This window comes from Erinaceus europaeus, chromosome 17, assembly GCF_950295315.1.
Source record: "Erinaceus europaeus chromosome 17, mEriEur2.1, whole genome shotgun sequence".
Classification (NCBI taxonomy): Eukaryota; Metazoa; Chordata; class Mammalia; order Eulipotyphla; family Erinaceidae; genus Erinaceus; species Erinaceus europaeus.
The window spans coordinates 33,533,789-33,558,710 of NC_080178.1; the positions used below are offsets into that span (position 1 = coordinate 33,533,789).

The 24,922-nt window shown below is 36.5% G+C and overlaps 1 pseudogene; it reads left to right on the plus strand.

Moving 5' to 3' along the window:
* The first annotated feature begins 667 nt into the window (after positions 1–667).
* On the plus strand, positions 668–1,592 carry LOC103126627 (ribonuclease P protein subunit p30-like; annotated as a pseudogene).
* Positions 1,593–24,922: the final 23,330 nt, after the last annotated feature.

Consider the following 24,922-nt stretch of genomic DNA (forward strand, 5'->3'; position numbering starts at 1 on the left):
CCTACTTATAGATTAAAAGCCCTCAGGCTTCCATAGCCTAAAGGGAAGAAAAAGAACAAAAGAGACTTTTAAACCACTGAGCTGTAACTCGGGGATTAAAATAATATTGAAACAACTGTCAATTTCCACAACTGTGAACCCTTTAATTACCTTACTTAGACACAAGTCAGTCCAGGCAAGAGTGATCAGTAATTTGAGTACTGAGAGAGGGACCTCATCAGAGAAATTGAGAGGGCTTGAGAGATGAGGAGAGAGAAAGATAGACATTTGCAAACCTGCTTCACTGCATTGGGCTAGAACCTAGGTCCCTGAACATGGTAATATGTGCACTTAACCAGGTGCACCATTGCCCAATCTCCAAAATGGTCAGGTTTTTTTTTTAGCATTTTCCTTGACTCAATACATGGTGTCAGATCTCCACTAGTGCATACGAAATTGAAATGTGCATACAGATCACCTGGGGACCTTGTGATAGTGAAGCTCATGATTCAAAAGACTGGAAATTTGAGATAACTTGAAATTCATGAAAGCTGCCAAGAGTACTCAAAAATTATCTCAACACATTCCATATGATGCTGATGCTACTATGGTGGCAATGTTCTCTATATAGACACTTATCAATAGCAACTTTTTAATACATATTTTTGCTTAGAAGATAGAATGGAGCATGGCGATGTTTGCGGATTTGGACCTGCAGTGGGCTCGGATCTGAAGTTGCTCTGCAGACATGTGGAAAACTCTGCTCACCTTGGATATTCAGTTGTTAGCATCAATCATGTTGTTGAATTTAAGGAAAAAAGAAAAAAAAAAAAGAAATTGAAAAACCAGTAGCTGTTTCTGAACTCTTTACAACCTTGCCAATTGTACAGGGAAAATCAAGGCTCATTAAAATTTTAACTAGATTGATGATTATTGTTTCTGACCCATCGCACTACAATGTTTTGAGAGCAACTTCTTCAAGGGTTCGGCTATATATTGTTGCAGTTTTTCCAAAGACAGAAAAACTTTTTCATGTTTCTTGTACACACTTAGATGTAGATTTAGTCTGCATAACTGTAACAGAGAAGCTACTGTTTTACTTCAAAAGACCTCCTATTAATGTGGCAATTGACAGGGGCGTGGTTTTTGAACTTGTCTTCAGTCCTGCTATCAAAGACTCCACAGTGAGAAGGTACACAATTTCCAATGCCCTCAATTTAATATAGGTCTACAAAGGAAAGAATATAATTATATCAAGTGCTGCAGAAAGGCCTTTAGAAATAAGAGGCCCATATGATGTGGCAAACTTAGGACTGTTATTTGGTATGTCTGAAAATGATGCTAAGGCTGCTGTGTCCACCAACTGTCGAGCAGCAATTCTCCATGGAGAAACAAGAAAAACTGCTTTTGGAGTTATTGTCACAGTGAAGAAACCTCAGTCATCTGAAGGAGATAGTGATCTTTCTCCAGCTTGCAAGAAATCCAAGTGTGAGGACTGCAACAGAGCACCCTATTCTCTACCAGCACCACCATCTTACAGCCTAGCTTTAACAGACATTAAATCGTTGTGTGTTTACTATTTTCACAGAGAGTTTGAAATTAGTAGCATCTAAAAAAGACAATTTTAGACAAGTCACTAAAATAATAAATAACCTAGGGAAGCAGTTTTTAAAATGTGCCAGCTTAATAAACTTAGATATTCTATAAAAGAAAAGAAAGTATACCCTTTGTATCAGTCATAACACAGAAAATATTATTAAGATATTTAAAAAAAAAGATAGAATGGTCAGACCACATCTCTCAACACTGTAGAGTAGTCAAACTCATACCACTACATTGGTAACTAAAGATCTTCAGCTATTTCTAATACCTGGTTAATTTTCCTTTCCTAGAACTCAGTGATATTTAAAAGAAAATGTGGGGAGTTGGGCAGTAGCACAGAAGGTTAAGCACACGTGGCGCAAAGCGCAAGGACCTCTGTAAGAATCCCAGTTCAAGGCCCCGACTCCTCATCTTCAGCGGGGTGGCTTCACAAGTGGCGAAGCAGGTCTAAAGGTATCTATCTTTTTCTCCCCCTCTCTGTTTTCCCCTCAACTCTCCATTTCTCTCTGTCCTATCCAACAACTATGGCAATAAGAATAACTACAACAATAAAACACCAAGGGCAACGTAAGAAAATAAATAAATAAATAAATATTTTAAAAAAGAAAATGTAATGAGAAAACTCTTCTCCAGAATGTTTAAATACAGTCAACCCCACTTTTATCTTGGAGAATTTAAAAGACATATTATATCACCTAAATTATAATGTAATACATATATATGGGGGCCAGTTCTCCTCTGCATGTCAGTCAGCGATAGCATAGCAGAGGAGGGGTGGAGGGGTGACGGGACACCCTGGGGATCCTGTGGAGATTGCTGATGAGGGCCAGTACACAGAGTAAAGTACCACCTCTGGGTGAGCTTCAGGGAGACATCTCATTTATTGAGTGTACAAGCAAGCAGATATACTAAAGCGGTTAGGAAGAGAAGAGATCATTTACTAATCATTAAGCCACAAATAATATATAGTTAAGTCTTTGATTTGGTCATTATAGGGAAGTTACCTTACTAATCATTAAGCCACACACAGCCTTTGACTTGATCGTTGCTGGGATGATACCGTGTAAGGCCTAGTCAGGAGCTCACCATGCATAGGTAAGCTTCTCTCTAAAGGTAAATCACAAGCACCTCAGAGCAGGGGGAAAGGAGGAAGTTAAACAAAACCAGGATGTTTGCAGTGGGTTTCAGTCGGCCATAACTTATGGTCTTCGTTCAAAGGGAATGAGGAAGCCCTGGTGTCTTGTGGGGATTTGTCTACTGCCCTCATTATGAGAAGGATGCTCGGGGTCAACCCTCTCAGACTCTCATGGAAATAATGGCTAGGTTTTCCAGACAGTGGTCCTCTCCCCCCCCACACACACACACACTCTCCTGGCTTCTAATGTGATTTCTTCTATAGTTGGGGGTAGGGATTGTTTTTTTAGACACCTGTCAAGGGAGATGATAAATTATACCAACTATACTATAACCATTATTCCTTCAATATAGTAATTAAATAAAAAGAAAAAAAGAAAATTATCCACCTAAATTATTTTATGCTAAAGCTGCCTACAAAAGGCATAAAGACTGCAATCCACAGCTAACATCACTTATTTTTCTCAGTTTTATGTCAGAATAGAGAGAGAATTAATTGTTTTGTCCTATTTAAGTGTTCAGTAGTTTGGAGCACTGATAAAGTCATCGTAAATACTTTTAGTTGGTGTGAGAATAAAAATAAAATAAAATAAAATCCCTACAGATTGGAAGCTTCTCCAGTGGTAGAACAGTGCTGCAGATATCTCTCCTACTCTACTTCTTTCACCCTCTCTCAAAGATAAAAAAATGTCAGGCTGAGCTTCCCTGACGACCAGGGACTCATGGCAGAGCAGTACACAGTATCTCTTTATTCATGCAGAACACAGCACAATCTAAGCCAACCTAATCTAAACTAAAACTAAAGTAAAACTCATAATGCTGTCCTTATATATACTTGCCAAGTAGGGTGTAAACAAGATGTGATGTAGAGAGGGTGGAGAGAAAAGTGACTGGTGAAAATCAGGGTGTGACAAGGAGAGGGGGCAGAGCAGGTGAGAATTCTACCACTTAACCATCAATGCCCTGGAGGGAGGGTGGTGCTTAGTTAACAATGGTTATGTAAATAGAATACAGTGTTAAGCAGGGGGGATTAAACCAAATGAAACAGAAGGGGTTTTTAGAAGCAGAATTCGAATCATACCAACTAAAAAATATTAAGAAGATGCCAGAAATAGTGCTATCCTGCCAGCTCAGAGCACCAGAAGTAATCTTGGCAGCAACACATAAACAGTAATTCACTGAATTGTCTATGTTGTCATGTCATTGAATAATGTTAAAGCAAGTTTTTACTTCCTTGCTGTCCTACCAATGCCCCCCCTTTATTATTTACTGGGGTCCTGATGAGGTCCCCACTTCTCAATCCAACTGAGTCAGCTGATCCACTCTTGAGCACCAGAGGAGGGGGCTGAAAGAGTCAGACCAAGGACAGCAGGGGTGAATAAGAGTGTGGCATCTGTCCCTATGGGTCATGGCAAGAGATAAAGTCAAGGACCACCCCAGGACGCTATTTGACTATGAATAGTGTGTTTATTGTATGGCAAGCAAAGGTTTTTATAGATTGGGATGGGGGAAGAACAGGGCATCTATGGCCTAGCCTTATATGGTGAGGAATGTTAAGGGAGGAGGGGGCCGCTGGGGTTATTCAGAGACAGTTACTTGTTTACACCATATATGATCAGGAGAATGGGAAACAGGAAATGGTGAGAGTCTTTCCAGTAACCCTTGGGTAAGTTGACCAACTGGTTTGAGAACAAGAAAGTGAACTGGTGTGCTAACATAGAGAGGATGTGGGGCCCATGTGGGTGGGGGAGACTAACAGGGGGACTAAACCTGGAAAACCAAGGTCCTCCCCTGCTCGACCCGAGGTGGGGGAGACTGATGAAGTATCTCTACTTTCAGGCATCCGTTTTTCCATAGGTGGTCCACACCATACTCAACCTCAGCTTCACAAATCCCCACAATTATTACATTGGATAATTTTTCAAGAAGATACATTATACAGACAGGAAGAATCCAGAATTTTAACTTAAGTAGACAAGTGTTTTACAGAAGATAGCATTCTGTCCACAGAGTAATTTAATAGATAAATGTAAGGTTAAAATGCAAGACTTGACTACTTATTTTTTCCTTTTTCTCCCTAATTTTTTATTATCTTTATTTATTGGATAGAGAAGGCCATAAATTGGGGGGGGGGCAGAGAAGAAGAGAGACAGGGACCAGGTGGTGGCACACTTGGTTGATTACACATGTTACAGTGATCAAGGACCCAGGCTTGAGCCCATGGCCCCCACCTGCAAGGGGAAAGCTTCACAAGTAGTGAAACAGGTCTGCAGGTGTCTCTCTTTCTCTCTCCCTCTCTATCTTCCCTACCCTCTTAATTTCTGGATGCCTCTATCTAATAAATAAGAATAATAAAAGAGAGAGAGAGAGGTGAGAGACAGACAAAGAAACCCCTGCAGTCCTGATTTACCACTCATGAAGCTTTCCCTCTGCAGGTGGGGACCAGCGACTCAAACCATGGTCCTTGCACACTGTAATTAATATGTATGCTCAACCAGGTGCACCACCACCCAGCCCCCTGAATTTTTTCTAAAGTCCAGAATAGGCACAATGTTAGTTAGGAAAATAAAATTTCAAAGTAATAAAACCAAATCACATTGTTATTGTTTCTTATGCTGCATGATAGATAATAAAATTATAAAAATAAAACATTTGTGATCCATCCCATAGTACAGCTTTTAGTACACAGCACTGACAAGCAAGATGTTCCAGTGCTCATCTTTGGTACCATCAACAACCAGAGTTTAACAGTTCTCTATTTTTAAAAATCAGCATAATACAAATAATTCCTTAAACTTCTACAGAGTGTAAATTTTGGGGAATATGATCTAATGTGAATGGACATATGTACCGCTAGGTTTATAGCTCCTTTATTCTAAGCAATCAAAGAATGGAAGCACCCTAAATGTGTTGCTATGCTTCACATTGGTTTGGTCTCGCTCTCCCCTGCCAGGAGATTTGGTTTGGCCCCTGACAGTTTTTTGCGCTACTCCCTTCTCCCCACCCCCTACCCTACATACTTCCTGAGTTCCTGCCACAGCCGCTGGAGGAGAAGGATGCAGGACAGATCTGTGTGGTGATTAGTTTGAGAGTCCCTCTCTGCCCTGAAAGAGAAAGACAGAAGAGCACATGTTTTCTCACTCGTGAATAAAGATTAAACTGCGTTCTCAGCTCAGCCATGTGTCTCTGGTCATCTCTGTTACCTGCCTGTGAAGCCAGCCCGGTTAAAACAACATAAATGTCCATTGTAGATAACTGGATAAAGAAATTATGGAGTATATATGCCACAGAATACTACTACTCTGCAATAAAGATATTATGTCCTTTGGGACAAAAATGGATGCTGATTATGCTTAGCAAAGTAAGTGAAGTAATGAATGACAACTACTAGGTGATTTTACTCATACGTAGAATCTAAAGAACTGAAACTCATTAACTTTCAAAAACAAACAAACAACCAACAACAAACTGTTTCAAGAACTAAGGTAGTTATGTTTAGGGGGGTGGAGGCACAGACCTTTGTTCATGGATACAGTGTGTAACTATACTCTGTAATCCTGCAATACTGTAAATAAAAAATTACTTGAAAATAAAAGAAAAAAAATTAAGGTGCACCACAAGATTATTGATAGATGTTATTATTTTCCAAAATAAATTGCAACTTTGATCATCTTATTAAATTCATAAATTAAACTCATTTTGGCTTTGATTAAATGCATAATTGTGTGCAGCTAAAAATAAATTTAAATTGAGATAGCTTAAGATCATGGTAAAGAGCACCAAATTTGTATTTGGACCTAGGTAAATTCAAGCACATACAAACAAATATTTCCTTTTTTCCCCAGATATTGCCATATATCAGATATAACACAAGATTTATTACTTTAGTTCTATAACTATCTCAATAAGGTCTATTAACTCCATTTTTAAAAGGGAAAATGTAAAAGTCAAAAAGAAAATGTTAAACAAGTCATGAAATCTCCTACCTCCTGGGTCAGGTGCTATTTCCAACATCCTCTGCTTCTGGTGCATACATACAGACTTCAAATGTTGATTTTCTGATTTAACCTTCCACAAACTATTTTGAAATGCATGTTTGGTATAATTTAGCATTTAAATTCACTAAGCTTTGATGAGATAAAGAGTGCTTTCCTCTCTTGTCATGATGTCATTAACTACTTAGTGTATTTTCTCTTTTATTTTTCTTTTTTGGAATCATGTCATTCACATTCAATTCCTTAAATCCTATAATAGATGCTTTTTTTTTAACCTCATGTGTGCTCTACTTAAACCTTTTATCATAAAAGCCTGTTTGTTCACCTTCTGACAGTTCTCCACAGCTCATCAATTTGCCGGCTGCTGCTAAACCATACAATTGTATGAATTTCAACATATAGAAAAAGATGAAAGGTAGAAAAAAATACTAGACAATACATCTATGGTAAGTCAAAGAATTAACAAAAGGGGTCAAATTACCTGAAGTTCAAACTAAAAGACATCAAAGAAGGAAAATCAAGTACTAAAATAAGAGATAATAGAAGATGATTGGGAGAAGAATCATTATAAAAGGGAGATAATAGTTTGTACCTGGGGAGAGAAATTGTAAAGAACTGGAAATAAATGGGTAAGATAGAATTAACAGTATGATAATAAGAACTGGAAAATAATAGTGGATTTAGTAAGGGATAAACCTGTCATATTATCTAGGGGAGATAGGAATAGAGAGAATTGTTCCTGTGGGAAGTTTTCAAAGCCTTAGTCTAAGTGATTATATTCAGGAGTGGACTGAAATTGTGAAAAAAGTGAAGTGGGACAACATGGAAACTGGATTGTAATACTGGTGGCAAGCCAGACTTGTCATTTAAAACAGAATGATTGTGAGAAAATACTTGCATTTCTTTCTTCATAACCATGACCAAAACAAACAAACAAACAAACAAAAAACCCCTCTGTCAATAGATCTTTGAGATCTGCTGCTCAAATCTTATTAAATGCATAAGTATGTGTAGCAAATGTAATGAATGGGTTATAAATGTCATTGAAATACATGTCAAGTACATATATATAGATACTTCTTTCAAAATATATTTTTCAAAGCTCTGTGCCTTGAATTTTATTATTATTATTATTACTATTTGTTAATGCATACTCCCCCCATTCTTCCAGTGCTACAGCTCATGGGTTTTGTTATCTGAAACTTTCATTCTGACTTGATCTGATTAGTTGAACACACAGGTTTTAGAGTTCAATTAAATTTGCAAAGTTACCATGGTACTTTCATAAAGCAATAACATTGACTGCACTTTATTCTTTGAAATCTCAGACGTATAAAAGGGATTGCTTTCTTTTAAACAGAACTTTAAAACAAATAATAGACCTTTAAGCACAGCATTTTATTGTGCAGGTACCAGCTCACTTGATCCATGCTGTCCATCTAGCTGGACTTTACAACTGCATTTTAGCAAAACCAACCAACTCAATATTGTGGTAGAATTAAACTCTATCCAAAATAGATTGCATTCTGGGCTACAGTGGAATTTTCACAAAACGTTATACACTGAATTAACAGATAAATACATTTATAAATACATTAGCCCTACCAAAGCTCTACTTGATTACACAACAGAGACGTTTAATAACTCCAAACTCCTGAATTTAAGGTAAAGCATTTTCAGAGCTCTCTATGTGAGCCACACAACCTACTTACATGTATTCATCTAACAATAATAACTGCAGTTCACAGCATATAATCCCATGTTCACTAGTACATTAACTCATGATCACAGTGCATTGGCAACTTTACATTTGGCTTATGAGCTAATGTTATTAATCAATAAGTAATATCCACTTTATTAATTTTTTTCAGGACAGAGACAGAAGGCAGAGAAGCAGAGAGACAATCAAAGAGATTACAGTGCTGAAGTGGCTTTCAATGAAGTGGGGCTTGAACCTGGGTTGTGCACATGGCAAAGAAGCACAATAACCAAATGAGTTATTTTACCAGGCCCACAACTTTATAATCTAAAATTAGTTATTGTTTATTTGAAAAAGCCACCTCTAGCCTAAAGAGGGATGACTCATCCCAGGTTAGGGTCAACCATATCTGAACTCAATATTTTGAAAAATATATATTTGTCAGAACAATATAAGTTGTCCTTTAAGGTCATTATTGTTGCATATTTTTCTATAAATGCTGACTGGTCAAAGAAAGTAATGAAAGAGTTAAATATTATAAATTAGACAACTTATTTATTAAAATGTTGGTTTTCCATTATAAAAACTAAACTAGATTATTAAATATCAAGCAAAATTAATTTTTAATTTAAATAATTCTTTTTTGAAATGAATCTAAAAAAATGCTCTATTGAGCAGTTGTGGGAGTTTACAAAATAAAGTTCTGAAGACTGATATGTGGAAAAAATTAAACTAAATTGTGTTTCATTCTTACTTTGTCTAAGTATATATTATTTAAGAAATAAATATATGTTAAACATCTGATTTATTTATGTTTTATTTTTTCTGATCTTTTTCTAAATTTCTTTATTGGGGAATTAATGCTTTACATTCAATAGTAAATACAATAGTTTGTACATGCACAACATTACACAGTTTCCCATATAACAATACAACCTCCACCAGGTACTCTGTCATCATTCTTGGACCTGTATTCTCTCCACCCACCCACCCACCCACCCCAGAGTCTTTTACTTTGGTGAGATACACCAATTCCATTTCAGGTTCTACTTGTGTTTTCTTTTCTTATCTTGTTTTTCAACTTCTGCCTGAGAATAAGATCATCCAATATTCATCCTTCTGTATCTGACTTATTTCACTTAACATGAATTTTTCAAGGTCCATCCAAGACTGGCTGAAAAGGTTGAAGTCACCATTTTTTACAGCCGAGTAGTATTCCATTGTGTATATATACCACAACTTGAACAGCCACTCATCTGTTGTTGGACACCTGGGTTGCTTCCAGGTTTTGGATATTACAAATTGTGCTGCCAAGAACATATGTGTACACAGATCTTTTTGGATGGATGTGTTGGGTTCCTTAGGATACATCCCCAGGAAAGGAATTGCAGGATCATAGGGTGGGTCCATTTCTAGCCTTCTGAGAGTTCTCCAGACTGTTCTCCACAGAGGCTGGAACAATTTACATTCCCACCAGCAGTGTAGGAGGTTTCCTTTGACCGCACACCCTCTCCAGCATTTGCTGCTGTTACCTTTTCTGATGTATGACATTCTCACAGGGGTGAAGTGGTATCTTCTTGTTGTCTTTATTTGCATTTCTCTGACAATCAAAGACTTGGAGCATTTTTTCATGTGTTTCTTGGCCTTTTGGATCTCTTCTGTGGTGAATATTCTGTCCATGTCCTCCCCTCATTTTTGGATGGGGTTATTTGTTGTCTTGTTGTTGAGTTTGGCAAGCTCTTTATATATGTTGGTTATTAAACTCTTGTCTGATGTATGGCATGTAAAGATCTTCTCCCATTCTGTGAGGGGTCTCTTGGTTTGGGTAGTGGTTTCTTTTTCTGTGAAGAAGCTTTTTAATTTGATGTAGTCCCGTAGGTTTATACTTGCCTTAGTCTTCTTTGTAATTGGATTCGTTTCATTGAAGATGTCTTTGAAATTTATGCGGAAAAGAGTTCTGCCAATATTTTCCTCTAAGTATCTGATAGTTTGAGGTCTAACATCCAAGCCCTTGATCCACTTGGAATTTACTTTTGTATTTGGTGAAATACAGTGGTTCAGTTTCATTCTTCTGCATGTTTCAACCCATTGTTTCCAACACCATTTGTTGAAGAGATTCTACTTTCCCCATTTAATAGTCTGAGCCCCTTTGTCAAAGATTAGATGTCCATGGGTGTGGGGGCTCACTTCTGGGCTCTCAATTCTATTCCACTGGTCAGTCTGTCTATTCATGTTCCAGTACCAAGCAGTTTTGATGACAATGGCCCTATAATACAATTTGATATCTGGAGGACAGAATTAACCCAGACTATATGATTATTTTTTATTAGTGATTCTATAGTGGTTTATAAAACTGTAAGACTATAAGATACAGCTCTGAACAATGCCCACCATTGAGGTTCTGTGCTAATCTTCCATCCCAGGGATACTCTGTAAGGCCTTCTACAAAGCCAGTTTCACCCTGATACCAAAAGTGGACAGAGGCACAACAAAAATGAAAGCTACAGACTGATATCCCTGATAAACACTAATGCTAAAGTAGTGAGTTAAATTCTAGCAAACTACATGCAGAGTACATTAAAAAAAAAGTGTCCACCGTTATTATGCAGGATTTAATCCAAGGATGAAAGGCTGGTTCAATATACATAACCCAATAAAAGTGACATATCATACCAACAAATAGAAAAATAAAAAACACACAAAAATTTCAATAGATTCAGAAAAAGCCTTTGACAACAACATTCAATAGCGTTTCACAATTACACTAAAAAGAATGGGGACAGATAGGAAATTCTCAAAGTAGTTGAATTTATATATATGAAACCTACAGCCAACATTGCAAGGGATGGTGAAAGACTCAGTTTTCCCTTTTTGATCAAGGATTCCCACTATCACCATTGCTATTCAATATAGTCTTCTAAGTCCTACCCATAGAAATTAGGCAAGGGAAAGGAATTAAAACAGATTGGAGGAGAAGTAAAACTGTCACTGTTTGAAGATGACATAGTATATATTGAAGATCCAAAAGAACGCAGTAGAAAAATATTGGAAATATATTAAATATAGTATAGTAGAGTGGAAGACTACAAAACCAATATATGAAATTGAGAAGCATTCTTGTATGCAAGCACTAAAGTAGAAGAAATGCAAAAAAAATCTTTTCCTTTAAAAGAAAAAAAATCAAGTAAATAGCAGTAAAGTTAACACAGGTGATTAAAGACATATATATATATATATATATATATATATATATATATATAGAGAGAGAGAGAGGGAGGGAGAGAGAGAGAGAGAACTATGAGTTACTACTCAAGGAAATAAAAAGAAACCCCATGCTCATGAATTAGAAGAATTAACATCATCTAAATGACTATCCTACTCAGAGCCATATGCAGATTTAATGCAGTTGAATAAGATCTCACTAAATTTATTTAATTGGATAAAACACAAAAATTTTATAAATTTCAAAAGTTTATCCAGAACAAGAAAATATTAGGATCACCAAAACAGTCCTGAGAATAAAGAACAAGAATAGAGGAGCCACACCTCATGACTCCAACTTATATTACAAGGCTACTGTAATGAAAAACAAATTATATATATATAAGCCAGTGGAAGAGAGTTGAAAATCCAGAAATTAGCCTGCACATCTATAGACAAGTAATTTTGGCAAGAAATTTTTATACACTTCTGTTTAAAGCAGCACAATTTATAGTAGTCCAAGCATGAAAGCAACCTAGGTGCCCAGTGAAAGATGAGTGGCTAAGAAAGTTGTCCAATATATACACAATAGTATACTATTCAGCTATTTAAAATAATGAAATCATCTCTTTTGCCTTGAGTTGGCTGGGACTTGAAGCGATCATGTTAAGTGAAGTAAGCCAAGGAGAGAACAAATACCAGATTATATCACTTATAGGTGGGACTGAAGAAACAAAGAGAAAAGGAAAATACAAAGTAAAGCTTGGAATGAGTGTGATATATTGCATCGAAACATAGGATTCTGGGAGAGAAAAAGATAAGAGAGGGTGTTCAGATCCTCATGTATGATATTGGAATAGGACCTGAATTGGGATTGAGAATGTTCTGCAAACACCTATCATGGGAAGATGAGAGATTGTGTCCACGTGTCAATAACCATACTATAAACCTTCAATTCCTCACAACCCTTCATCTCATCAAAACCACCATAATTCTCAAAAAGGATTGGAGAGCATTTGGATACTCTCTCTCTTCCTCAACCCCTCCCTCTATCTTTTGCAGGTTCCTATGTTTTGACGGTTAAATATTTCTCAAATGTTTCAAGCTGCAGGAACATTTCTAAAATCACACACACACACACACACACACACACACACACACACACACACACACAAATAAACAAATTTAACAACATGACTATTAAAAATAAAATCCAATAAAATGTATTTAAAAATCAGAATATATAGAGACAAATACTCACAAGGTTCTTTGCAGAAGTAAATGTATAAAAACACAGTAAAGTTTTTTAAAAGAATCAAAACTGATGTCAACTAGAGTCACTCAAATAAAAACAACTAAAATTCTGAGTATTGCTTTGTGTTTCAAACCATATCCCTCCAATAAAATGGTTTAAAAAATACACAAATCATTTAAACTAGTAGTATCTAAACTGATCATAGTATCTAGTGACGGCAAATACTTAGGGAATATGTAATTTACATATGTTGTTTGTAGAATGTGAAAAGTTTCAAAATATTTATGAGGTTTAGTTCCTAATATGTATGGAAAATTTGATTTATAAATGTTGCTTCTAGAAAGTAGAGTTATCTAAAATCATCCGCAAAAATTAACTGGCATAAATACAGAAATACAACACAAGTATGATTAATATTTATGAGATCAAAATTTGGATAGAAATTAAATGTTCATCCACAAAAAATAATAATTTAATTTGGCACATATTGTCAAACAATATCAGCCAGTAGAATACTTAAAGGAATGGTTAATGCACATCCTTCCTCATTTACATAGTGAGAATTATTATGCTGGTGTTTTGTGAAGAAAACATATCTCACAGCAAGGCTTGCAATACAGTCTCTAAAGATATTTAAAATATATTTTAAATTTTACACTGTGTGGAAGGGTTGGAAATATTTTGAAACTTCCTTTGTTTTGGATTTATACACCAAAATAAGTCTGCTTTTGTTTTAGAAAATAATAAAATTAAGTAGAATAATAGTACTTGTATTCTGAAAGGTAGTATTTCAAGTAGTAGAAATAGGAAAGAAAATGTTTAGGACATCAAGAGATTTTACTTTAAAGATTATAAAGCTTGTACTTGTACTATTATTTCTCTTCTGATAGTACAAATCTTTCACCTTTTAGAGAATAATTAATGAGAATGGTAAAGTTATTTTCATATAGAAAGGGAGAAACTGACAAATCAGTTCAGTAAACCAAAGTGTCAAAATAAATAAATTTCATATGAAAGTAGCTGATCTTCTACAACACAATACAATGATAATCTCTGGGCTTCCCCCCGCATACTGGTAAGAAATCTCCTATTTATCAAACAAAATCATTTGTGTTCTATCCGTTTTTGTACAAGGTAGCATATAACTTCTTAGAATCTAGGCCCTGGTCAACAGTATATAACAAGTCCAAATTTCCCCTTTGTAGAGTGGATTATCATTTATTTTGAAAACAGATTGGCTCCACAGGTATCCAGGAATTTCTGGATAATTTTTTTCAATAACAACTCAGTTTGTAGAGAACAGGTGAATTGTCCAGGTAAGAAGAGCCTGCACTGATAGAGAATTATTGCCTGTGCCACACGTATACTGACAAATTAATTCTAGATTAACCTATTTCCAAGGGAGAGACCATATCTCTCTGTGTAAAGTGGCAAGTTATTTGTATCCATCTTTACCACAGAACAGTTACTATTAAGTTTTATGTTAACAATAGTTTAATAGTCTACATACTTGTAACAATGTTATTAACTAGTAATTCACTCTTAATATTAAATATTTTAATTTAATTCAATTTTATTTGCATAACTGCAATCATAAGCATGAATCTTTGTGTAACTGCAATCATAAGCATGCATCTTTGCATAACTGCAATCATAAGCATGCATCTTTGCAATCATAAGCATGCATCTTTGCATTTCTGGGCCTGGGACTAATTTTTCATTTATAGAGAAAGACAAAGAAAGAATAACATGACACTTGAGCATGTCCTGATTTCCAATGTGGTACTAGAACTCCCAGATGCCAGACATGACAGAGCAGGTGCCCTACTAGTTCTTGACTCTTTTTTTTTCCTCCAGAGTTAGCATTAGAACTCAGTGCCTGCACTACAAATCCACTGCTCCTGGTGTCTCCCCCCTTTTATTGCCCTTATTTATCATTGTTGTTATTATTGTTGTTATTACTAGATAGGACAGAGAGAAATTGAGAGAGGAGAGGAAGACAGAAAGGGGGAGAGAAAGCTAGACTCCTCCTGTGAATAGACCCCCCTGGCGCAGGGGGGGAGCCAGGGGCCCTAACCAGGATCCTCACAATGGTCCTTGCCCTTACTTCGTGCCATGTGTGCTTAACCCACTGCACCACTGCCCAGCCTACTTTTAAGAAAGCTCTTGATCCTTTGATATTGAATTTTTTCTTCAAACCAAAGTTGATGACCAAAAATTTATAGTTAAACCAATGCTAATATTTCTCTATTACCATTCTTCATGAATGACATTTTGAAATAATGAATTAAAATTTTTTAGCATTTGAAATACACTTGAAGATAACTCTCAAATAGAAAGAGAGGGTACTGGTCAAACCATAAGTATATTAGTTAAGGATTACAATGTTCACGAATATTTAATTATTTTCCCCTATTCTCAGTTTACCAGTGGTGTGTGTAGTTATAATATGAATATTGTAAAGGTTGGAAAAGCAACATATTCTGGTGCATATTTAGTTTGCTAAAGCAATGTCATATTTAATTTTCAGATTTCACTACATAAGAGTTGGCTCAGAGCCTTCAGTATTTTTTCAGAATAAATATCAGAAGTGTCATTGTGTATCTAATACATTGTCAAACACAGAGATGAGTTGGTTATGTTTTGGGCTTCAAAAGAGCTGGAAGTCTGGTCATACTATATTACTAGCACACTAAGATGGCACACTAAGATATGTCCAATACTATCACTTTTGTTTGTAAAATTCCATGTGTAAAAAAGTTAGGGAGATAGGTATACAGCTTGATGAAATGAGAAAGAGCACTAATATAATACCTATGACCATCAAGACCACCTTATAATTAGTACAGCTTTCATAAGAGCTTTTGAACAGCTTGGACACTATGGAATAAATGATTAATTTCTTCTGTTTCACAAATTGTATGGAAAAATGAAAGAAAGATACCCCCTAATTCAAAACTCAACTGCCAATTGTTGGAAAACTTGAAGATGTCTTCTGAAGACTGTGTGCCATAAGAACAAATTATGGAAATAAACCATATGAGTGAGAAGGACACTCTTAGAAATACTGAGACCAAGAAGGGGAAAAAAGTGTGAGTTTTACATCTAATATGGTGTATATTTCTAATTACAGAGGAAAATATAATACTCAAATGCACACTTTGGTTAAGATGTGGCTATCAAAGCTAAATCCATAAAGTCTAAAAGTTAATGGTACTGACTTTGTGAATTAAGAGCTCTTACCAAAAAAAAAAAAGGCTGGGAGGGTGTAGGGGTGTAGATAGCATAATGGTGATACAAAGATTCTCATGCCCTAGGCTCTAAAGTCCCAAGTTTGATCCCTTGTATTACTATAAGCCGATGACCTTCCAGAAACTTCTTCAAGGAAGTTCATCTACTCCGATGACATCTGCTGTGCATCTCAGGCATCCAAGTTCGACATCCTCGAGGAATCACTCACGAAAGACATGTCTCTAATATCAGATTACTGTAAAAAATGGCGACTAATCTCTAGCACTGCAAAAACGGTATCATCTGTTTTCCATCTACACCATGCCTCGGCCTCGCGTGAGCTTAATGTGCAGCTTGACGATACGAGCATCCGGCATGAAGCCCAGCCAGTCTATCTTGGCGTTACTCCCGATCGCACCCTGTCATTTCACGAACATCTCATAAAAACTGCAGCAAAGGTGGGCGCGAGGAATCACATCATTGCAAGACTGGCCAGCTCCTCATGGGGCGCGAGCGCTTCCACACTACGATCATCATCTCTGGCATTATGCTATTCCACTGCAGAATACTGTGCCCCAGTATGGTTCCTTAGCCCCCATGTCCACTTGGTTGATTCCAAATTATATTCCTCCATGAGGATAATTTCTGGAACCATCCATTCCACCCCGGTTCCATGGCTGCCAGTTCTTAGCAACATCGCCCCGCCAGATATTCGTCGGGATGCGGCATCATCTAAGTTCATTTCCCACGTCTACGCTCGACCGGACCTGCCAATATACGCGGATATCTTTGCCCACCCTGTTCAACACTTGACGTCTCGTCATCCAATCTGGTCTCCTACGCCTACACTGAACTTCTCTGTTTCAGACTCTTTGAAACAGAGTTGGCAGTCAGCTGAGGTAAAGAACAAGCACCTCATCACAGACCCCTGCAAGCATCAACCCAGCTTTGACCTAGCACTTTATGATTGGGCCCTCCTCAATCGCTATTGAACAGGCCATGGCCGGTGCTCCGCTATGTTCCATCACTGGGGAGCCAGAGATGACCCAAACTGCCCCTGTGGCTACAGACAGACTATGACCCACATAGTCAATGACTGCCACCTCTCCAGGTTCAAAGGAGGTCTTGAAACTTTACATCAGGCTCAACCTGACGCTGTTGACTGGCTACGGAAGAAGGGCAAATGCTAGAAGAAAAAGACTATAAGCCTAGAAGAAGAAGCCGGAGCTGAGTGCAGCACTCTAGTCTCTCTGTAGAGAACAGGTGACTAAGTGAATAATCTTTCTATCTGTTATCTCTTTCTTTCTCTCATTAAACTAAAATCAAATATATATGTATATATTTGATTGTATTATATATATATATTCAAGTATTATATATATGTATATATATGTGTGTGTGTATATATATATATATATATATATATATATATATATATATGGACACATATACATATATATGTATTTAAGGATCAAGAGTAAATGATCCTATGAAGGCCACAATTCATATGGAAGAAAAATTGATATAAATTTACCATTATATCAATAGAGTTATTTTAAGATGTTATTAGTCAAGCTAGCCTAACTTTTTTTTTAACTGTATCTCAGCCCCATAGTGGATTACAGATATACAAAGGAAAGGTATTTTATCTAGAATGTAGGCAAAAAAAACAAAATGGGCCACTTTTAATAATTAATTTTTGATCCATGAAACTGACAATAAATTGTAGCAAAGGAAACAAAACAAATAGAATGCAAAGGACATGCAGGATTATGTAATTAATTCTATAGCTCATGAAATGCAAGTGCTTGAAGCTTACAAAGTAATTATAAACCAATTATGGAGAGAAGAGCTTTTTTGTTCATGCTTATTTCAGGTACTATGGGAAAAAGTTAGTGTGTTAAACGATTAACTTTCAGTTAGTTAATCACCACTCTTCAAGATAAAATAAGTTATTTTGCAGCCTTGCCAAGAAAAAAAAACTAAATCAACTACAATTCTTTCAATTTCTTTGTTGAAACGAATCTCTTATTATAATTACTTTTCACAGCAAATGAGGATGGTTCATACAAGTGGTGAATCAGGTATGCAGGTATAGGTGTCTTTCACTCTCTCTCTCACTCTCTATCTCTCCCTCTTCTCTTAATATCTCTCTGTTATATCCAATTAAATGAAAAAACAAACAAACAAAAAGACTGTCAGGAGCAGTGGATTCATAGTACTGTCATGGAGCCCCAGTGATAAACCAGAGAAATTATTTTAAGAGAGCTAAGTCAGAAAGACAAAGATGAATATGAGATGATCCCAACCATAAAAAGAAGTTGAGAAAGAAGAAGGCTTTTGGTGGTATAAATGGTGTTTATGTATACTATTTGATTAATCTGAGAGGAGAAAATTGATGGAATGTCTCAAACTTTTTAATGCACAGACCATAGGCTGATATTTCAATATGTTGACTTTCTTAAAAGTTTATAGCAGGGACAACAGAAGCAACCGGTGGCACAGCTATATACAAATAATGTCAAATGATGTAAATTATGGTGATGTTGTGTATGATACAACAAATACTAACAAAGGGTATTTCAAAGTTAACCCAATTGCCAAATGATTTGATTATAGCAATAACTATCTATTGCCTTCTTAAACCTTAAGACAGCAGGAACCTCCCACAAAGTACAAGGATCCATGAGGATCCCAGTTGGAGCTTCCCACTCCCCACCTGCAGGGGAGTCACTTAACAGCCAGTGAAGCAGGTCTGCTGGTGTCTTTCCTTCTATCCACCTCTCTGTCTTCCCCTCCTCTCTCCATTTCTCTCTGTCCTATCCAACAACAACAACATCAAGAACAACAATAATAACTTCAACAATAAAATAAGGGCAACAAGGGGAGGTTCCCGGAAGATGGCAGACTGAGAAGCTGCTAGTGGCTTGAGCTCTGACCACATCTTCTGGAAACGGTAGGATTTTCTGCCTTTAGTAGACCAGTCAATAAGGGGTCCTAGCAGTAACACCAAGGAGGTGACTATAACTTAATTTGGGTTTAAAAATAGAGTAGAAAAAAAGGGAAAAAATTTTTTTCTTTTAAATTATTAATCCCAAAGTGCACTTCCTCCCCCCCCCCCCCCCGCCCATAACCAGTCCCTGGGGACCAGCTCCTAGCAGGCTCCCCTGCTGAGCTTCTTTCTTTACCAAGATTCCTGTCCCACCAGGGAGTATCATTCATTCTAAGTCTATACCCTTCTGAAACCTCTGGCCTTTTTCTTTCTAAGTAGCCAACCCTCCCACCCCACCCTATATAGCTAATTAAATAATTAAAAATAAATAAATAAATAACTCTTTCCTTTCACCGCTCTTTTATTACTATTCTTTTTCTTTTAATTCTCTCTCTCTTTTTTTTTCTTTTTCTTATTCTTGTCATCCTTTCTTCCTTAATCCTACAGCTTCCAAAGCCACAGGCCTCATCCCCCACACCACCAAACAGTGTGCTTTCACTGAATTCACTGATACACATTTGGGAATTATTTGGGGGAAGAATTGTGACTCAGAGTGGACTCTCACTGCGAGTATCTCTGCTCATCTGCTCAACTTCCCTTCCTCGTTTAGCTACCCCTAGAATATACAGTGGATAGTAGATTTGCATAACTGTCTATTTCAGCTATCCTTGTCTAGTCCTGAGGTTTTTTTTAAATTTTTTTTTTTTTTTTTTTTTCTTTCTTAACAATCAGCTGCCTCTGCTCACGAGGTTTGAGGTAATTTGAGACAGGTTTTTTTTTTTTTTTTTTTTACCGTGCTCTATTTTATTATTAATATTATATAAAGGCATACATCTTCCCCCCCTTTAGGTTGATCAGAATTAACTCTTAGGGTATCTTTAATTGCTAGGGTAGTGGGCATCTTATCTATTGTGGGAGGAACTTGTCTCATTACTCCTACCTCCTCTACAGACTCTCCCCTTACTCCTCCTCCTAGCTAGTTAAAAAAATTAAAAATAAAGTAATCAAAAAAATACCTTTCCTTTCACTGCTCTTTAATTACAGCTCTTTTTCTTATCTTTTCTCTTTTCTCTCTCTTGTTTTTTTTTTTCTTTTTTTTTTTTTATCTTGTCATACACTTCTTCCTTCCTTCTTCTTTGCCTTTCTGAATTTGTGAATTATTTTCGGGAAGAAATCTGACTCAGAGTGGACTCTCTATGTGTGTATCTCTGCTCTGCTTCCCTTTCCCATCTTGTTACCCCTAGAATATACAAAGGATAGTAGATTTGCATAACTGTCTATTCTTGCTGTCCCTTCTTTCTTTTCTCTTTCTTCTTCACTGGGATTTGGTTACTATTTTTTCACGGACTGGAGACATTGTTTGGTTAACTGGTAGTGATTAAACTGCTTCAATACTTGCTTAAGTTGCTATTGTAATTCCTGAGCTTGGTGAGTGCAATTGTCATAAAGGTATTTAGTACAGTGTTGCTGGTACTCATGATACAACAACTGAGGAACAACAGAGCATAAAAATAAGAAACACATAAGTCAAAAAAATGGGTAGATCAAAATAAGAGCAACAAAAGGAAATAAATAAATAATTATTAAAAAATAGAATTGGGCTTATGAAAGGGGGCTGGGCAGCAGAACACCAGTCTTGGATATGAGAGGCCTTGGGTTACACTCCCAGCATCACAATAAAACAAGGATTAAACAGAACTCTACTGAGAGTCCAGCAGTATCACAGCATGTTAAGTGCATGTAGTGCAAAGTACAAGGACTGGCATAAGAATCCGGTTCAAGCCCCCGGGCTCCCCACCTGTAGGGAGTCACTTCACAAGCAGTGAAGCAGGTCTGCAGGTATCTATGTTTCTCTCTCCCTCTCTGTTTTCCTCTCCTCTCTCAATTTCTCTCTGTCCTATCTAACAATGACAACATCAACAACAATAATAACTACAAAAAAGGCAACAAAAGGGAAAATAAATAAATATATTTTAAAAAATTAAAAAAAAACAGAACTCCATGAATGGTGGAGTAATATATGAGTATGGTTATCTATCTCACTCTACTATTAAAAAATTGAAAAATGTATATTCATATTGACATTCACATAAAATTACCCACAGAATCTACCCACAATAATTAAGAAATCAGAAAAGCTTATATATCTTTTGATAAACACTGAAAAAAATAACTCTGTAAATTATATATGTATATAAAATAGAATATCTCCAACAACAAAAGGCAAACTACTAATGTATGCAGCAACAAAGAAGATGAATAAATCTCAAAACAACTCAATCTCTTGAATACACACAGATGGATATATATGTGTGTGTGTGTGTGTGTTATTTATGTACATATAGATATGACAGAGTCCAATACAGAAAAATATCTCAATTGATTTACCTATGTCATTTATTTTCCTCATATACACTACAAAGGCTTTGCTCACTTGCTTATTGTGACACAAACTCTTGGTATATTTTCTTTTTTGTCTACCTCATAATCCACATCAATTATTAAGGCCTCCTCACATCACACACCACCCACCTCCTCTCTGATTTTGTTCTCACCCGCTGTGTGTGTCTTAGGGAAATTCTCACAGTATGAATTTGGAAGTCAAACACTTGCTGTTTTGTCCTGTTTCACTAAGTCCAAAGGGAAGCACCTAAATTAGCCAAGATGCTCATTTCCCACCAACACTGACAAAGGTGTCTGCCACAGAGAGACAATTCAGCTACCCAGGTGGGAAATACTGCTACAGAGCAGACAGCTGTTCTCAATGCCAGAACAAACAGGTGCAGATTTTATTGATGCAACAGAAGTGAAATAAGCAACACAAAATAGAGTTTCATCCACAAATACATATTTCCCAGAGTAAAAGTAGAGGTGAACCTTCAAAGTAAATAAATTTAAAAAAAAAAAAAAACTGCACTTCCCTAATCCAGTTCAAAATCATACCTTCTATCTTTACCATACTTAAAGGTCTTAAAACCATTATGGGACTGCATTTCCATTTTTTTAAAGATTTTATTTATTTGTTAATGAGAAAGATAAGAGAGAGAAAGAACCAGACATCACTCTAGCACAAGTGCTGCCAGGGATGGAACTCAGGACCTCATGCTTGAGAGTCCAAAGCCTTATCACTGTGCCACCTCCCAGACTACCACATTTCCATTCTGAGTTCTCCTCTGAGGTAAGAAACAGTGCTTACATAGAAAGAGATATGTTTATAAAATCTATTTATAATTTTTGAATAATGAGATGATATGGTAAGCTATGAAAAAAAAAAGGTCTACAGTATTTCAAAGTACCTCTTAGCAAGTAATAGCATCTGTTTCTTCACCCCTTGAATCTGAATTTGACCTCGGACTTACTTAAGCTAATGGGATAACAGCAAGCATGATGCCAGCAGAAAAATGAAAGTGGTTTTACACTGCAACTTAATGTTCTCAAAATCCAAATGTCATGTGAAAAAACTTGTTGGTTTGCTTAGAGACATGTACTTTACTCACCTCAGCCAAAAGTTAAGTATAAGTAAAGTTATATAGAATCAGCTCTCACACTTTTTGAAGGACAAATGTATGACACAGAGGGGTCCTGTGTTTACACACATGGAACTGGGATACACACTAGCACATTTTTGTTTTCACTGAGTTTGCACAGGTAGAACTGAGACAGACTTATTGAATGCTCATTTTCATTGCATGAAAGGGGAGGAATTTGTCTCATTGAGCCAATGAAGAGTGGCCCTAGTGCTGTAAAGAGGAGGTTTGTAAATTCTTGGTCTTTCACCATTTTGGACTAGGTACAGAGGCCCTAAAGAACCTGTCTCCTGAGCTTTTTATTCTAACTTTACTTTTGCCCTTTAACTCATCTTGGGCTGTAATAAAGGGCACATTGAAAAACTACACATCTGTCACTTGTGTTCTCATGAAATTCTTTTTGAGCAAAACAGTGGCGACCCCCAGAAGGGAATTCTTCCTCTTTACCCTTCTACATCATGACTCAGAAGCTGATTGTAGAGAATTAGGGATGGATAAATAGCACTGCTCAACTGATCTCAGTTTAAAGTATTTATTCACTAAATCAGGAGCTAATAAATCATGTGTGCTGTGTTTGTTACACAGTAACATATGACTGATACAGATGGCATAGCCAACTCAAAGCTGCAAAGGTATTAGATGAGTTTTTTTCTTTTTTTTTTTTTTTTTTACTGAGTTCTGAGTCATACTGCAGATAATATTTCCTGTCAGAGCAGGTACCCAATTCCTTATGGCACTGAATCTTATTCTCACAATTCCAGTGGTTAATGATCAAGTCAGTAATGTTCTTCTTTGGTATGGGACCTAATATTAGGTCCCATACCAAAGAAGAATCATGTTGTATTTTTTTCAGTTTTTTAAAAAATATTTTATTTATTTTATTTTTGAGAGAGATGCAGAGGGAGGGAGAGACAGAGAGAAATACCAGAGCATTGCTCAGCTCTGGCATATGGTGGTGTGGGGATTGAACCTGGGACTTTGGGGCCTCAGGCATGAGAGTTTGTTTACATAAACATTATGCTATCTCCCCTGTCCCATTTTTTCACTTTTGTCTTGTGTTGGAATCATATGTATGTAGCTTCAAGTCCGATCTGAAAATTGGCATGTGAAAAGATGAAATCTGTGAGCTTCAGAAGCCATTTATGCAGCATCTCTAGAGTCCACCATATTTAATTATAACTCAAAACAATTGTGTATCCTTTCCGAAGAGCATATTTAAAACTCAGCAGTACATATTTGGCAAATGCTGGGGAAAAAAAAACTGTATAGAAACTCCTGGATGGAAGGTACTGGTCATAACAAGCAGATTATCTAGAATAGAGCCTCTCATCCTCTAAGGCTCACAACTAACCCAGAATCTGGTGAAAGTGCAGATTATGATACAGTGCATGTGAAGTCTAGTCTAATAATCTGTATTTCTAACACTTCAGCTACCACACCATACCTTGTTTAAGTCATTTAATCATCTGCCTATTCTTTATTCTGCTTCCCACCTGAACTGGCCCTTTTGAGATCTGGCATTCCTGATGTTTTGTAAACTTTATTAATAAAAGGACCCTTAACCTAAAGGAGAAACTTTTCCTAGGCCACTCCACTACTATAATTGTGCCTGTGAAAGAATGTCACCTTGAGACAATCAGATTTCAAACTCATCTTTCTAAATAACGTTTTGGGTATCCTTCATCTCCAACCTCAACAATGTGTCAGTTATATAAATTTTGGCACTGGTGTTAAACATCCTTATATATAGATACACCACACCCACTGCCAAAGCTCTAGTGACATAATCTTTATCTGACATATCCCCTTTATGCTTCCTTCTGTTGGACTCCTTCTCCCTCTCCAATGATCATCATTATTTTTTGACAAAGTCCCAAAGCTATTTTTGTTGTAGGTTGCAAGTTGTTTGTTTTAGTTGCACATAATTCCATGTAGGAGAGAAACCATTAGGTATTTTTCTTTCTCTAAATCAGTGCAAGAACATAATAAGTTTTCTTCTATGTTACTGCAAAATGTAACATTTCAATGACTGCTTCAAAAAAGTTTTTATTCCTCAAGTGACTTTTTAAGAAGCATTTTACTTCAGAGATTATTCCCATTTAAAATATAAGTTTCTAATATTATCTCCCTGAGAATGTTGATAACTTGATGAAACTGATGCAATATTGACATTAAAGTTGAGCTAGAGTAGTGAAAATGCCTATTCTGGTGTTCTTGTTGGATTTTACTAATCCTATTATTTTACCTTGCTTCTTTATCCACTCATTAAAATTTATAATATAAAGGTGATATTATGGGGGAGAAAAG